Consider the following 14,432-nt stretch of genomic DNA (forward strand, 5'->3'; position numbering starts at 1 on the left):
GGTGTGTAATCTTGGTATGCCGACCTTATAAGGACAGTGTGGTCGAATACCTGTTTTTGCCTTAGGACATTCTCAGAACCAGGGCAGGGATGAATCAGAGAATCAAGATGGAGTTATTAATGTCAGGGTATAACACGCCCTGAGGGAGTGGGCTTAAGAAACAAAAAGTCACATTTTACAGTAGCTGACATGGTTTACTAAGACGGAGCACACAGAACAGGATGGCGGCACTTTGGTCAGGTTATAACAAGTTCTACTGTGGTGCTGTGTGCAGACCACACCCTTTCTCCATCTCCCCTGGCACTTTGGCCACTGGACAGGTCATCAATAGCCCTGGGACTCTTTCCTCAAGGAGGCGCTGCCGCTTGTCCTGTGCTGGGATGGTGTGCGCCACAGGACCTGTGACTGATGCTCTGACAGGGGTAGCTGTGGGGATGATGAGGTTGGCTGGGATCCAACCTCATCATGAAAAGCTGGCTCCCAGCTACTCCCTGGGCGGTTGGTGAACTTCCCTGCTAGACCTAGTTTCAGTGAGGAGCTCTTCCTCCCAAGGAGAGTGAGAGCCTTCTGCACAGAAGAAAAGGTCAGGAAGAGATGCTCCATTTGGATGTAAATTAAATCCGATGGGGGCCCTGGAGCCATTGGAGTGCTGGAGCGCAGGAGAACAGCCCGATTTGCACAAGAAGTTCTGCCTATCAGCCCATCTTCTTAGTCTCCAAGCTCTGACCCTTCTGGCTGTGGCCACAGAGGGGCAGCCAGGCCTCTCAGCCTTTCACCTCCTGTATCTTTTTTTTTTTTTTTTCTGGTACTGGAGATTGAACTCAGGACCCAGCTTGCCAGGCAAGTGCTTTATCTACTGAGCTATCTCCCTGGCCCCTCAACTCCTGTATCTTAAGGAGCAAATGGGACAGGGAATTCCCAGTTTTCTTCCCCCAGCCACTCCCTAATTTGTAGCTTACTTTGTGCACAAGTCTACAGGCCTTGCCACTTCCCCATTAATTATCTTCTGTACTCTGGACGTCAAGGAATGTTAAATATTCAAATCATGTAAACCCAGAGCCAGGTAGATCTGCTGGAGGAAGCACTCTTGTTTCTCCTAGGCCATATTTAAATCATTAACTCTTCTGTCCCCCTCAAGTCTCCTGGGCCTGTGCCCTCCTCTTCTTGTGCAAGGGTTGGAGTAGTGGCTTCCCTGTGTCTCCCCTGGCACAGTAGCCAGGTCAAGTGGTGGTGTTGGTGTTGTAGGCAGCCAAGTTAGATAGAAATATTATAGGCAGTCAGACAGGGTTAGGTCTTCAAGGAGACAGAATGGAACACAAGACACATTACACTACAAGAGGGATGGAAAGCTGACTATAGAACTAGAGACCAAAGATTGAACACATGCTTACATCCCTAAAGATAAGCATCTGGGATTGATCACCACCTTTAGGAAGCCAGGAAGAGTCACTGGCTGGCTACTGGATCAACTCCTGCTCTATATTCATGCCCACTTGCTACGTGACTCCTTTCCCCATTTGATCCTGGACTTAATCAATTTTACCTGAGCAATGGTGCTTGTAATCTCATTGGTTGACCATAGTTCTGTCCTAGCTCATGCCCACCTAAGTGAGTTCCCATGTTCTCCACCTTAGCCCCGCATGGTTTTACTCTATAAAAGTCCCTGGAAGAGACAGCTTCTGGGGAAAACTCGCTCGGCTCCCCTTCTGTCCCATTCAGACAGAAGCTTTCTTTCCCCAGTGCATATATTCTGCTGTTAACCTCTGTTTGTTCCTAAAATTCATTCTTTGGTTGTAGAGAACATGAATTCATCCAGGTACCTTTCAGGCTGGGCATTTCATTTCCCCTACAGCGTTGGTGTCTGCAACAGAGGCAGCATGCCACCCGTGGGGCCTGGTCTCCATTACCCTCTCTTTCCTTCCTCTTCACCAGGCCTTACTGATCCCCACCGCAGGTGCTGGGACAAGCACTGCCCCACACAGATCTGCATCAGATACCACCTGTCTCTGCTTTGCCATGGCACCTGGCCTGGCCCTGAAGCTTCTGGGCTGGAAAGAGATGGAGATGCTGTGACAGACAAGCGGTACCTGTACAGAGAACTCTGTAAGTGCCCCAGGAATGTGTGCTCTGTGGGATCCATCACAGGTGGGAGAAAGGACGGCAGCCCCAGCATCAGCTGAGGTGTGGCAGCTCTGGGGGGCATGCTGCCCAGGGTCGTATTTCAGTCAAATGAGGTTGGCCACCAATGGCAGGCTGTCTCCTTCCCTGCTGCATTCCTCTGATCCTGGCAGTTGCACTTTCTGCAAACAGTTGTAAACCATTGTCTCAGACTTTGCTTTTGGGGGGAACATGAGCTAAAACATAACTTTACTTTAAATGAGTTGATGTTTTACACACCATTCCAGGTCATAGTTCCAAGGAGATTCTCTGTCCTGTCCCAGGACTGACCTGGAGACCATAGGCATTGATAGCCCAAGGTTCACTGCGTGACCCAGAGTTCCGTGGCTGCCTCTGTGGGCTGCACTGTGTAATATTTTCTTGGGCTGTTATTCCCAGGCTCACATGTGAGCTACCCAGCTCTGCGCCCTCTGAGCAGTATCCAGTGTTGACCCTCTGCTCATCTGGCTGTGCAGGCAGAGACCTGGGGTCTTTCTTGCTCTTCCCACCCTACCCACTGACCCTCACTGTCCCCAGGCAGCAAAGCCAGCCATTTCTGGCCCTCTCACGCCCTCTGCTGTGTCATCCTGCTGTGCCCAGGTGTGCGCTGCACTCTGCTCCTCAGACAACCAGAATCATAAACTCAGCACTGTGACTAACTAGAGGAACCAAGTTTAGGAAGACACTTTATTAGAAAAGAGAAAGAGGGAAAGATAGACAAATGTCCCAGTGAAGGCTATTTGGGCAAGGAGACATTGGAGAAGGTACATAGCCTTTGTGCTCAGCTTTTATTATATTTTTGAGTGATCCTTTCTCCCAGAAATTTGCCATGACCTGAATGACCTGATTGATTGTCCCAGGCCCAAGGTCTTCACTTAGGCACCATTGCTATGAGCTTACCTGCACATCCCTAGGTAGGCTTTTGTTTGCTTTTCCTTGCCTGCTTGTCTTATCTCTGGGATTTATAGTCTGGTTAGGAGAGGCCTTACATTGCCTTACCTGCAAGGTTGAGTCAGTAAAGGGATTCATGCAGATTTAGCACAGTAACACGGTGACTGTCTTATGCCTTGCTTCACTAACTTAACTCCTTCTACTATGATAAGATGCCCACACCCATGTTCCTTCAGGAAAGATGGCTACAGTCATGGTCATCACCTGCTGCCACAAACAAAATCTCAGTCCATAAATGTGGAGGACCACCTGAGCAGCTCCCCTTGAAAGAAGAGCGACTATTTCCATTTTGACTGAGCCTGACCCTATTTCCTCGAATTGTTCTGTACAGAGCTGGCTGGGACTTCTGTTTATCCTTCAATTGGCCTTAAGCAATGTGTATTGATCTAGCTGAGGTGCTGGTGATAGTCTTTGAATGTGGCCTGCATGTTTCCCTGGTAACCTATTCCTGCTGCTCTTTAAGGTGAGCTGGATCAAGACAAGATGGTAGAGTTAATGCTTCACGCTGCCAGCTAGGATCAAGCCTCAAGATAGAGGCTATGACTTCCTGGGGCTTGAAAGACTACATCAAAGCTGAAGCACCAGACTTACCAAAACATTAGATACTATATAATGCAGGTTACTCTCTCTGCATGTCCTCTCTGCATATCACAGAGGTAAATTTAGGCCACACACCTAGCCCAGCTAATAGTAGTCACCTACTTCCCACAATTCTCAGTCAATCCTCCTTAAGCCACTCCTCCACTAAATAAAACCGAGTGAGGCCCTGGGTCACTCTCTTGGTTCCAGAAAGCCATCTTCATGGCTGGACTTAGAGCCCCTTGACTCCCCGATGATTGAAAATATAATTTAGTGCCTTGCTGTGGGTTGCATTGTAAGTGGTAGATTGGAATCAACTTGATGGGATTCCAATAACATAACTTTGGGATTACAAATATTGGCTTCTTGGATCAAGACGAGGATCTGGAAGTGTCTCCTGCACATAAACAAAAGCAACATTAACATAAATAACCACTTCTGTTTGTGAACGAAATTGTTTGCAAGCCAAAGCATTGTGAATGGAGATACCACTGTGTTTGTTGGTGTGCATATTTTTGTATACTAAATGAGAGTCTTCTTTTAAGTAGCCCCTCTTTGTTAATAGTTTAAAAAGCAACCATGTTTCACATACAGTTTTTAACTTACTTGTGTCAAAATTTATTTGTATTATTTTTTTAAAAAAAGTATTGATCAATAGTAAATTGGAAGGGGCTGGGGAGATGACTCATTGGAATAAGCGCTTCCCTGGCAAGTGCAAGGGCCTGAGTTCAATCCCCGGTTCCGCAAAAAAAAAAAAAAAAAATTAAGAAAACAATAGTAAATTGGGAAAAGTAAGCTTCTGTTGCCCACAACTAGTGCACTAATTTTAGATTGTTATTGTGTTCTTGGAGGTGTGCCGAGACAATGGTGAGCTTTGTAAGATAATGATAATGTAATGTAGTAATATATTACTATATTATCAATATAGCATATTGATAATATAGTAATATAGTAATGACATAAAGCATTAAGGACTAAAAAATAAAAATAGCTACTATAAATTATATGTGGGAATACAAATTTAGGTGTGAAGGTAAATCCTGATTATTGCATCTTGAAATAAGCTTTAAAATAGGTAATAATGAATTTCCCAACTCTATTCTTTTTAAGCATTGTTTTGATAATTATGGATCTTTATGAATTACATGAGAATTTTAGGCTCAGTTTTTCAAGACTTGGCATCTTAAAAATGTAGTGATTTAACCATGAATATGAATCTTTCCATTGAATTAGATCTTTTAAAATTTTCTTTAAGTTTCTTTTCTACTTTCTAGTGTACAAGTCTTATACTTTTCTTTTTACATTTATTCTATTTTATTCTGATGCTCTTTTAAATATAATTGTTTTTTCGTATCTTTCTAGGATTGTACATTGCTATTCTGTGGTAATGTAATTATTTTTGTATGCTAGATTTATATCCTGGAAATCTTACTGAAACTTATTATCTCTGATATAATTTTGTGGATCCTTTAACATTTTTATATGTATGATCATGTCATGTACAAATATAAACAAAGTATATATATTTGCTAATTATGTTCACCTTAAATTTTATTTCTGTTATTAATTTCCAACTTCACCCTGTAGTGGTTGGGGAAGACAGAGTAAGTGATACCAATTTTTTTTTAATTTATTGAGATGTGTTTTTACTTGACAAATGTTCTCCCTTGAAAATTTTTCATAAAGCTCTGAGAAGACTGTGTATTCTGCTTTTTCGGCATGGGTGTGCTCTGCATACATCATTTAGGGCCGGCTGGCTTATTGTGTTATGAAATCCTTCCTTCCTTATCTATCATTTTGTTCAATTCAGCTTAGGGGGGTCTATTTCTTCAGTCCTATAGACATGCTTCATATTTTGAAAATCTCTTTTGGATGTAGAACTGTTAAAGTCTTTTGATTATTTTTAATATTTAGTACAGAGTCTACAGGGTCTCACTACACAGATCCGACTCATAGTGATCCTCCTGTTTTCAGCCTTTGAAGCACCAGGATTATAGACATGTGTCACCATGCCCAGTCTTATTAAGTCTTATGGTATTAAACTTCTGCTAATATATAGTATTTTTGTCTCTTGTGTAACATCTGTTGATTTAAATGTTCTGCAGATACTGATATAGCCACCCAGCTTTCTTTTGTTTAATAGGTTTTATGAACCGTCTTTCTCTACCCTTTCATTTTCAACTTAACTCCGTCTCTTGCAGAAAGTGATGCTAGTTGGTATTTTTTATTTTTATTTATTTATTTTTTTGGTGGGGGATGTTGGCATCAAACTGAGGACCTTGTGTTTGCCAGGCAGGTGCGTATGCTGCTGACTCTCCCCAGCCATCGCTGGTGATTTTTAAGGCTCATTAATTGAATGTGTGTCTTTGGATTAGAGACTTGAATCAATTTTTATTTAAAATAATAACTGATGAGGAGACATTTAATTTTGCCATGTGTAATTGTTTTCTACATGTCTTATAGCTTTCCGCTACCTCTTTTCCTCTTAACATTTGTTCGTGTTTCATTAAATCATTTTCTAGCGGAACATGTTGATTCCCTTCTTATTCAATTCATTTTGCTTGTGGTTAGCATAGGTCTTATACATAGCATCCTGGAGCTATAGCATCCTAATTTGAATTTATAACAACTAAACTTCGCTGCCTACGAAGTTCTGCTCCTGTGGGGCTACTCTTGTGAGTTACATCTTGACAATGTGGAATCAATGACATAGTAATCAAAGCATGCATGTTTTTCTTTAAAGTCCAGTTGAAAAAAATCTCAACAGTGGAGTCATAAACCAAAATTACAGTACCTGCAGTTTTTATACTAGTCCATCTCATTACTTTACAATAGGTTCTGGCCCAACTACACACTGCTGAATTATCATGGTCCTGACTCAGCATGGCTGAATCCCCAAAGCAACAGCTTGTCTCCCCAAAGACCTCCTCCTCCTCCTTCCCCACCCAAGGCCTGGACACCTTTCCCGCCCACACAAGGGAGCCCCACTGAGCTCCTGGTGTGTCCTTGAACCCACACCACAAACTCCACCCTTAGCAAAGGTCATAAAGTTTCAGCCTTACTGTGTCAGGTCAGAGGATTCCCCAGCAGGTGTCCTCCTCAAAGGCAGTAAAGGCCGGAAGTCCCTTTCTTTTACTTCTACTTCTCTGCTGTGCCAAAAACCTAACACTTTGTTTCTGTTCGTGTCCTTCATTTCTGCCCAAAGCACACCTGTCAGCATTTCCCAGTATTTTCTTCATGGCAGCTGGTTTTTTGGTTTTTTTTTTTTTTTTTTTTTTTTTTTTTTTTTTTTTTTTGTGGTACTGGGGAATGAGCTCAGGACCGTGTGCTTTCCAGGCAGGTGCTTATGCCACTGACCTATCACTCCAGCCCCTCCATGGAAGTTCTTGAGGTGATGAGTCCCTGTTTTCATTTATCTGCGAGTACCTTAATCTAATCCTTCCCTTTGAAGAATTGTTTCGCCAGACATAAAATTTTCAGTTGATGGAGAATTTTTGTTTTGTCTTGTTTTTTTGTTTTTCTAGCACTTTGGATATATCAACTCACTACTTGCTAGCTTCCAAGGCTTGTTAATGAGAATTTTATTGATGGTTCTTTGTATGTGACAAGTCACTTCTGTCCTGCTGCTTCAAGATCTTATCTTTGTCTTTAGCTTTTGAGAATTTGATTATCATATGTCCTGGTGTGGATCTATTTAAAACCATCCTAATAAGAGCTTCTTGTGTACTTTTATATTCATGTATTCTGTTGACCTTACAACAACTTCAGATATTTCTTTTTTTAATTAATTGATTATTGGTACATCTTAGGTAAACCTAATGTTCACATTCATTATAGGAAATTTGTGCCTGTCCATGATGCTACTTGATTCTTTTTTCCTATTCCCTCTCCTTCCCTTCGACCTCTCTTCCTCTCTTTATTTGCAAAGCTCTCCAACATTTCCTCACATTGCCTTTCTATCCTCTTCACTTTCTTTTCTCCTTTGATTTCTGTAAGTTGTGTCTGCTGAATGGGGCCTGCTAGACTGTGAAGGCCCTTTACCTTCTCTTCATTCGTTTTCTTTTCTTTTCTTTTCTTTTCTTTTCTTTTCTTTTCTTTTCTTTTCTTTTTTGTGGCCAGCTCAGCCCACCCTGGGGATGGGGTTGGCACCACAAGTGGTGCCTGTGCTTGCCGAAGCAGGCTCTGCTGAGCCATCTCACAGCCCTCTCCATTCTTTTCCTTTGTGTTCTACCAACTCAGTACCTTCCACTGATACCTTAAGGTGTCTTTCTTATTATGGCTCCAGTCTCCTTGTCAACCTTTGTAGTGACAGCATTTTAGGTGTTGTGTTCTGCAGTTGTAGGTTTTGTTTTTTCTCTTTATAATTTCTATTAATTTAGCGATATTGTTATTTTGTCCCTTCTGAGTTTTTGTCCTTGCCTTCCTTTGATCCTTGGCAATTTTGAGACAGACACCTCATAATTCTGGTGGCTTCCTCAGGGGCAATTCTGACCTTTGATACCTCTCAGTGAGCTATATTTTCCTGTTTCTTCTTTATACAACATATTTTTTGTTTTTGTTATTGAAAACTGGACATTTGAATATTACAATAACTCTGGAAATTATTGCCCACAATGGAGACCACTATGCTGCAGCTCTGAGCTGGACTTAAATTAGCCAACTGGCTTTCCACATTGACTTGTGGCTCTCCAGTCCCGCTGAGGCCTGCAAGGTGGATGAAACCACGAGGCCTCGAGGGACAAGACAAGCTCCAGCCTCAGTTAGCTGAAGACTTGGCTGCAGGTCCCTCACGGGTGAGGCCTTCCCGGAGCAACACGGTTCTCCTAAACTAACATGGTGATCACTTGAAGAAGCTCAGAAGGGACTGCTAAATGCTGCCAGGTTACTGCATCTTTCTCAGTATCCCCCTCCTTTGTTTGAAAAGCTAATAAATACAGGCCTTACAGAGAAATTCTTAGTCTAAAACCCCCAAAAGGGGCCTGGCCTTAGCTCAGTTGTTTAAGTGGCTGCTTCCACAAAGCTGTCAGCCTCAGGTTGCTGGAGTTCGATCCCCACAACACTCCAGCCAGCCCAACCACCCCTGAGGGCATTCGGAGCAAAAAATAAAATAAAATAAAAGTTAAAAAAAAAAAAAAAAACCTTATTCCATTCTTTGAGATAGCTGAAGAGAATAAGCGCTTCCCTGGCAAGTGCAGGGTCCTGAGTTCAATCCCTGGTACTGGAAAAAAAAAAGAAAGAAAGAAACTTTGATTCATTGTTATGAGGTATACCTATGAATGTCCATTTTGTATCTGTGTATTCAAAGTGGTTGGGATAGATATATAGTTGCATTCTTTTAATGAATAGAATGATTTGTTCTAATGATGTTTGTAAATAGGATCACAAGTCTGCATCTTGTACAGCAATTAACCACTAAGAAGAATATATGCAGTGTATTATTTGTTGAAACTGTACTTTCAATTTGATTTGAAACTGTCTCATTGCTATCTGTTTATCAATAAAACTTAAAAAAAATAAATAAAATAAAACCCCCCAAAATCTCAAATTCTGTGAGAGGCTTTTTGATCTTCTTGGAGCCCTAAAATCAAATCATTGGTTTTACTTATTTATTTATTTATTAAATTCCTTCACTTTTTATGTATTTGGTACAGGGCCTCAGTACACAGCTTGGACTAACGATCTTCCTGCTTTCAGCCTCCTCACAGCTGGGATTGCAGGCGCGTGCCACCACACCCGTCTCAGTTGCCTGCTCAGCGGCCTGGGGGTCTCATTTATTTAAGCCTTTGCCGTCTACTCCCTTGGGAGATTCTTGGCCTCAACAACCTGCAATAATAGGGACATTATTAACTTGATAGCCCCTTTCCCCAGCGTTTCCTGATCCAGCTGCTGCTGGTGGATACTGTGTGTGGAAGGGTGCTCCAGGTTTTGGCAGCTTGCTGAGTGCCTGCAGTCTGCTCAGGCCCCTGGTGCTGCTGCTCTCTGAATCCCCTTACATGTGAATGTGCTGACCCTTGCATGTCTGGCTCCCAAAAGGATGAAAAGAGAAGACTACTACAATGAAGCTTCTATTGTTTAAAAGATACAAATTGGAAGTTCCTGTGTGATGGAGTAAATTGTAGGCTGATTTTACCCTGTCCGCCACCATTCTGCCCATTTTTCATTTCTAGTAAGAGGAACCTGAAATGCCTTAGAGAAGAGTTGGGATCTTTATGGCCCTTGACTGAGGAAAACCTGCCTTGGCTGTGGTTGCAGAACATGTAGGCTGTCCATGAGGGGCCTTAGGAAATATGGGAAGGTCTGGGAAGCTGGGGTCTGAGCTTCCTCCTGTGACTGACAGCAGCACAGGGCCATGGAGCCAACCCCACAGAGCCATGCTCAGGCAAAGTGAGCAGCCCAGGTCAGCTGCCATTACACTGTCCATTCCACAGGGACCCTGGCAAATGACGAGCATCACAGTGTAACTCCCAAACTTAGAGGCTAGTTGAGAATGTCTCTGTTTGCATCCAAAGGCAGGGCAAAACCCATGTCCCACTTGAAGACCCTCAGGGAAGATTAGACAGCTTGGATCTTGAATGGCCTCTGAGGGTTGGCCCTGTGCAGGGTAGGTACCCAGCTGATGGTGCCACCCAGAGGTGGTGGGACCTACTGGCAGTAGGCTAGCAGGAGGAAGTTAGGTCACTGGAGGTGTGCTCCTGAGGGCACCCTGCCCTTTCTCTCTTTTGATTGTTCCTCCTGGTCATTCTGAAATGATAGCTTTAGACACTGTGTGCTTTCTGCCTCATCATGGGCCTCAGAGCCTGGTGAACAGGCTCTGATACTTGAAAACTGAGTCAGATAAACCTCTCCTCCTCTGAGTCAGGTTGCCTCAGATATTTGCCACATGATGGAAAGCTGACACAAAGGAGAAATGCATTTTATACCTGAGAGGGGCAGCCTTTCCTTGTAGGCAGTTTTCAGCCAAGTCCCAGGCACACCAAGGCAGTCCACAATTCCCTATCTGACCTGATTCAATGCTGACCTCACCCACAGACTGTCACTGGACCACAGTCAAGTGGACAGATGAAGGTCCCTGTCACTCTTCTGGATCTAAGGGCATGCCGCGTACTTAGAGGCCCCTCCTGGGGCTGAAGTGAGGCCACCTTCTCTCTGCAGGGTTCTGGAGGAAGCCTGGGTCCATGGGCTCTGCCAGCACCCAGACCTGAGGAGCAGTTCCACACACCAAAGCAGCGTGGTCTCAGGCCTGGGCCCTACTGCCCAAGCAGCCCTATTTCTGTCACCCAGTGCTTAAAACACCTTGGAAAATTGCATCACCTAGAAAAGCCCTGGTGGCCCTCTTCTGTAAAACAGATAGTAACAGCAGGCAAGTCCACCACAAAAATTAAAGGACAAGGGCCCTGAATCCCTTGGTGTCTCAGGGAGGCATCCATCAGGAAGTAGTCTGTCAGCAACGCCTATCTCTGCCCTCACTTCTGCCCGATTGGCCTCTGGGTGCAGGAGGCTCCAGGACGATATGGTGGAGTTGTCCAGTCCTGGGAGTTGAGGGCACAACCTTTCCACAACAGGGGCACACATGGTCCAGGGGTTGAGTCAGGGAATAGCTGGTCATAGTATTTTTGTTGTCCCTATGAATGGGGAAGGCCCAAGGGACATTCAGGTGACATTCACTGGCCCCTGTCCAACTGATCATATAATGTCCATGAGCACTCAAGCACTTAACCGGGCAAGCAAAAAAAGCTCTGTTTGGGAAACTAAGGCTTAGAGAGACATTATTTGTATAGTGGATTGGGTGGGGGTGGGGCAGGGATGTGGGGAGAAGGTGGCAAAACAATGATCAGAAATGCTGTCCTTTGCAGACTTCACTGTCCTTTGCAGCTCTGTCTCTCTGAGCCAGGAAATCCCCCCACCCAACCCTAGCAGCAAGCCCTTGTCCTGAGGTGCTGTTGCCCGAGGCAGACATATACTGGCCCTATCCTGGGACACAAAGAAGGGCCACCTACACCAACCAGCACCATCCTGGGCCCAGGACTGTGGAGACCACCACTTACGCTGCAGCCACTGCTGACTGCACTTAGAGCAGTGGGTAGTGGTACCCTGTGGAGGACCACCTGAGCAGCTCTCCTTGAAAGAAGAGCAACTGTCTCCATTTTGACTGAGCCTGACCCTATTTCCTTGTATTGTTCTGTACAGAGCTGGCTAGGACTTCTGTTTATCCTTCAATTGGCCTTAAGCAGTGTATATTGGTCTAGCTGAGGTGCTGGTGATAGTCTTTGAAGGTGACCTGCGTGTTTCCCTGGTAACCTACACCTGCTGCTCTTTAATGTGAGCCAGACTGAGACAGGACGGTAGAGCTAATGCTCCCTGGCTCCAGCTGGGATCCAGCCTCAAGACAGAGGTTATGACTTCCTGGGGCTTGAAAGGCTACACCAAAGCTGAAGCACCAGACTTACCAAAACGTTAGATACCATAGGGCCGGGGAGATGGCTCAGTGGAATAAGTGCTACCCTGGCAAGCACAAGGGCCTGAGTTCAATCCCCTGTTCTGCCAAAAAAAAAAAAACAACCAAAAAATTAGATACTATAATAATGCAGATTACTCTCTCTGCATGTCCTCTCTGCATATTGCAGAGGTAAATTTAGGCCACCCACCTAGCTCAGCTCATAGTAGTCTCTTTCCCACAATCCTCAGTCAATCTTCAAGCCACTCCACTATTGAATAAAACTGGGTGAGGCCCTGGGTCACTCTCTTGGTTCCAGAAAGCCATCTTCATGGCTGGACTTAGAGCCCCTTGACTCCCCGATGATTGAAAATATAATTTAGTGTCTTTATTTTCGCCGTGGGTTGCATTGTAAGTGGTAGATGGGAATCAACTTGATGGGATTCCAATAACTTAACTTTGGGATTACAAATATTGGCTTCTTGGACCGAGACGAGGACCTGGAAGTGTCTCCTACAGTACCCCAGCCCTGATATGTGAGGCAGGGCCTAGGTAAGGAGGGAGGGCATGCAAAATAGGGTGGCTGCCCTGTGACCCTAGCACCTGCAGCAGCAGGTCACACTCCATTGCAGAGTTTATGCCTGCCCACTGGGAGCGGATACTCACATCTTGATGACCGAAAAGGAAAGGTAAACGTCCAGGGACACTGGCTTAGGGCCCAAGGGTCAGAACAGGTAGGCCCTGTCCGCTTCAAAGATCACGTATCCCAGGCTATAAGAGCTCACAGACCAGTAAGTCTTGATTTCCTGGGTCTCTCATCTGGAACAACAATAAATTAGAGGTCTCTAGTAGCTGAATGAGAGGATCTGTTATAGTGATGAATGGCCTCTCCTGCTTGCAGGCAGGGGCAGCAGATAGAGCTGTCTCACACCACCTCAGGACTATGTTTCTTTGATTTCTCTGGCATTATTATTCAGAGGAGCTAAAGATCTCTGTAGAAACAGACAGTTCTGAAAAAACACCTTGGAAAGAAAAAGAAAGAAGAAAAAAGAAAGAAAAAGAAAGAAAGAAAGAAAGAAAGAAGAAAAAAGAAAGAAAAAGAAAGAAAGAAAGAAAGAAAGAAAGAAAGAAAGAAAGAAAGAAAGAAAGAAAGGAGAAATATACGTGTATTTACGTAGGATAGCTTAGATAATGGTACTGCTAATTGCTACTGGTCTGTTGAAAGGAGAAATTAATGCTTAGGTTTTTCTCCCTCTCCTTTTTAACTTTTTATTATTTTTGAATAATTTTTCATCTTATATCTGGTAATCTGAACAACTAATTTGAAGACAGTTATATGCAATATAACAACCATTGTTGAATTCCTATCATTTTGTTCAGTGAAATTCGGTATCATTTCTAATGTTTTATTTTACTACTTTTTATTCTCTTTAAAAAATTAAAATTAAAATTAAGAAAAGAATCAGTGTCCCTATCCGCATTAAGCAGAGATCTTTCTGGATGAGTCAGTCCCCTTGGCAGACCAGGGTCCTTCCACAGGAAGTGGCCCCGGAAGCCTGATGCGGGCCGAAGCGAGCTCCAGCGGCGGCTCGCAGAACTGCGCCCCCTGCAGGCCCAGACGCTGCTCCTTCAGGGCTGCCGACACCTCTGCAGAAGTCGGAGCCGTGGCCGTGTGCAGCCCCGTGCAGTGTCCACGCACTCCGGCCTCCTCTCGAGGCCCGGCCATGTGTAAGTGGCTCTAGGGTTCAGGCACGCACTAAGGTCTGTTCATCTGTCTACTTTCCATTGGTTTGGTTTAGAAATGAAACTTCCGGAGGAAAAGAATAAAATCAAACTTCCCTGTGCCTTGGGGTGAGGGTAGCGGAGAGCTGCTGTCCATCGTGGGAGAGCTGGCCGGAGGCTGGCGAGGAGGCCGAATCTGCTTTCCTGCGGGGTTTTCCACACGAAGCCGGCTTTGCTCCTCGGCCGTACCGCGAGCCCGTGCGGCAGGAAGGCTTCGGCTTGTCCGCCTGTCATCGGGAGCAGCGTGGCGCGCAGCAGAGCGAGGGGCGTTCCTGAAACGTGGTCAGTGGCCCCCTTAGGAGGGTACCTGGTCTTTTCTTGTTTCTTTTTTCTTTACACTTTTACGATAGCCTGGCACTCTGGGAGTTTTGCTTTTCCAGAGCCTGGGTTTCTTCCTTCCTACTCTCTCCCTACATTGATTTCTCCTGGATTTCACCTCGGCAAGGTACTGCTCTCAGCTTTCTGTTCACGCGTTAACTCGCCAGGCAAGTTCCAAGGATGCATGGTGGCTTCTAGGTCACTGGACCCT

The 14,432-nt window shown here is 44.7% G+C and overlaps 1 pseudogene; it reads right to left on the reverse strand.

The window, feature by feature from the left end:
* LOC101592388 overlaps window positions 1-13,847 on the reverse strand; it is a 74,263-nt pseudogene extending 60,416 nt beyond the window's left edge.
* Window positions 13,848-14,432: the final 585 nt, after the last annotated feature.

Source organism: Octodon degus, unplaced genomic scaffold (assembly GCF_000260255.1).
Source record: "Octodon degus isolate 3935 unplaced genomic scaffold, OctDeg1.0 scaffold00182, whole genome shotgun sequence".
Classification (NCBI taxonomy): Eukaryota; Metazoa; Chordata; class Mammalia; order Rodentia; family Octodontidae; genus Octodon; species Octodon degus.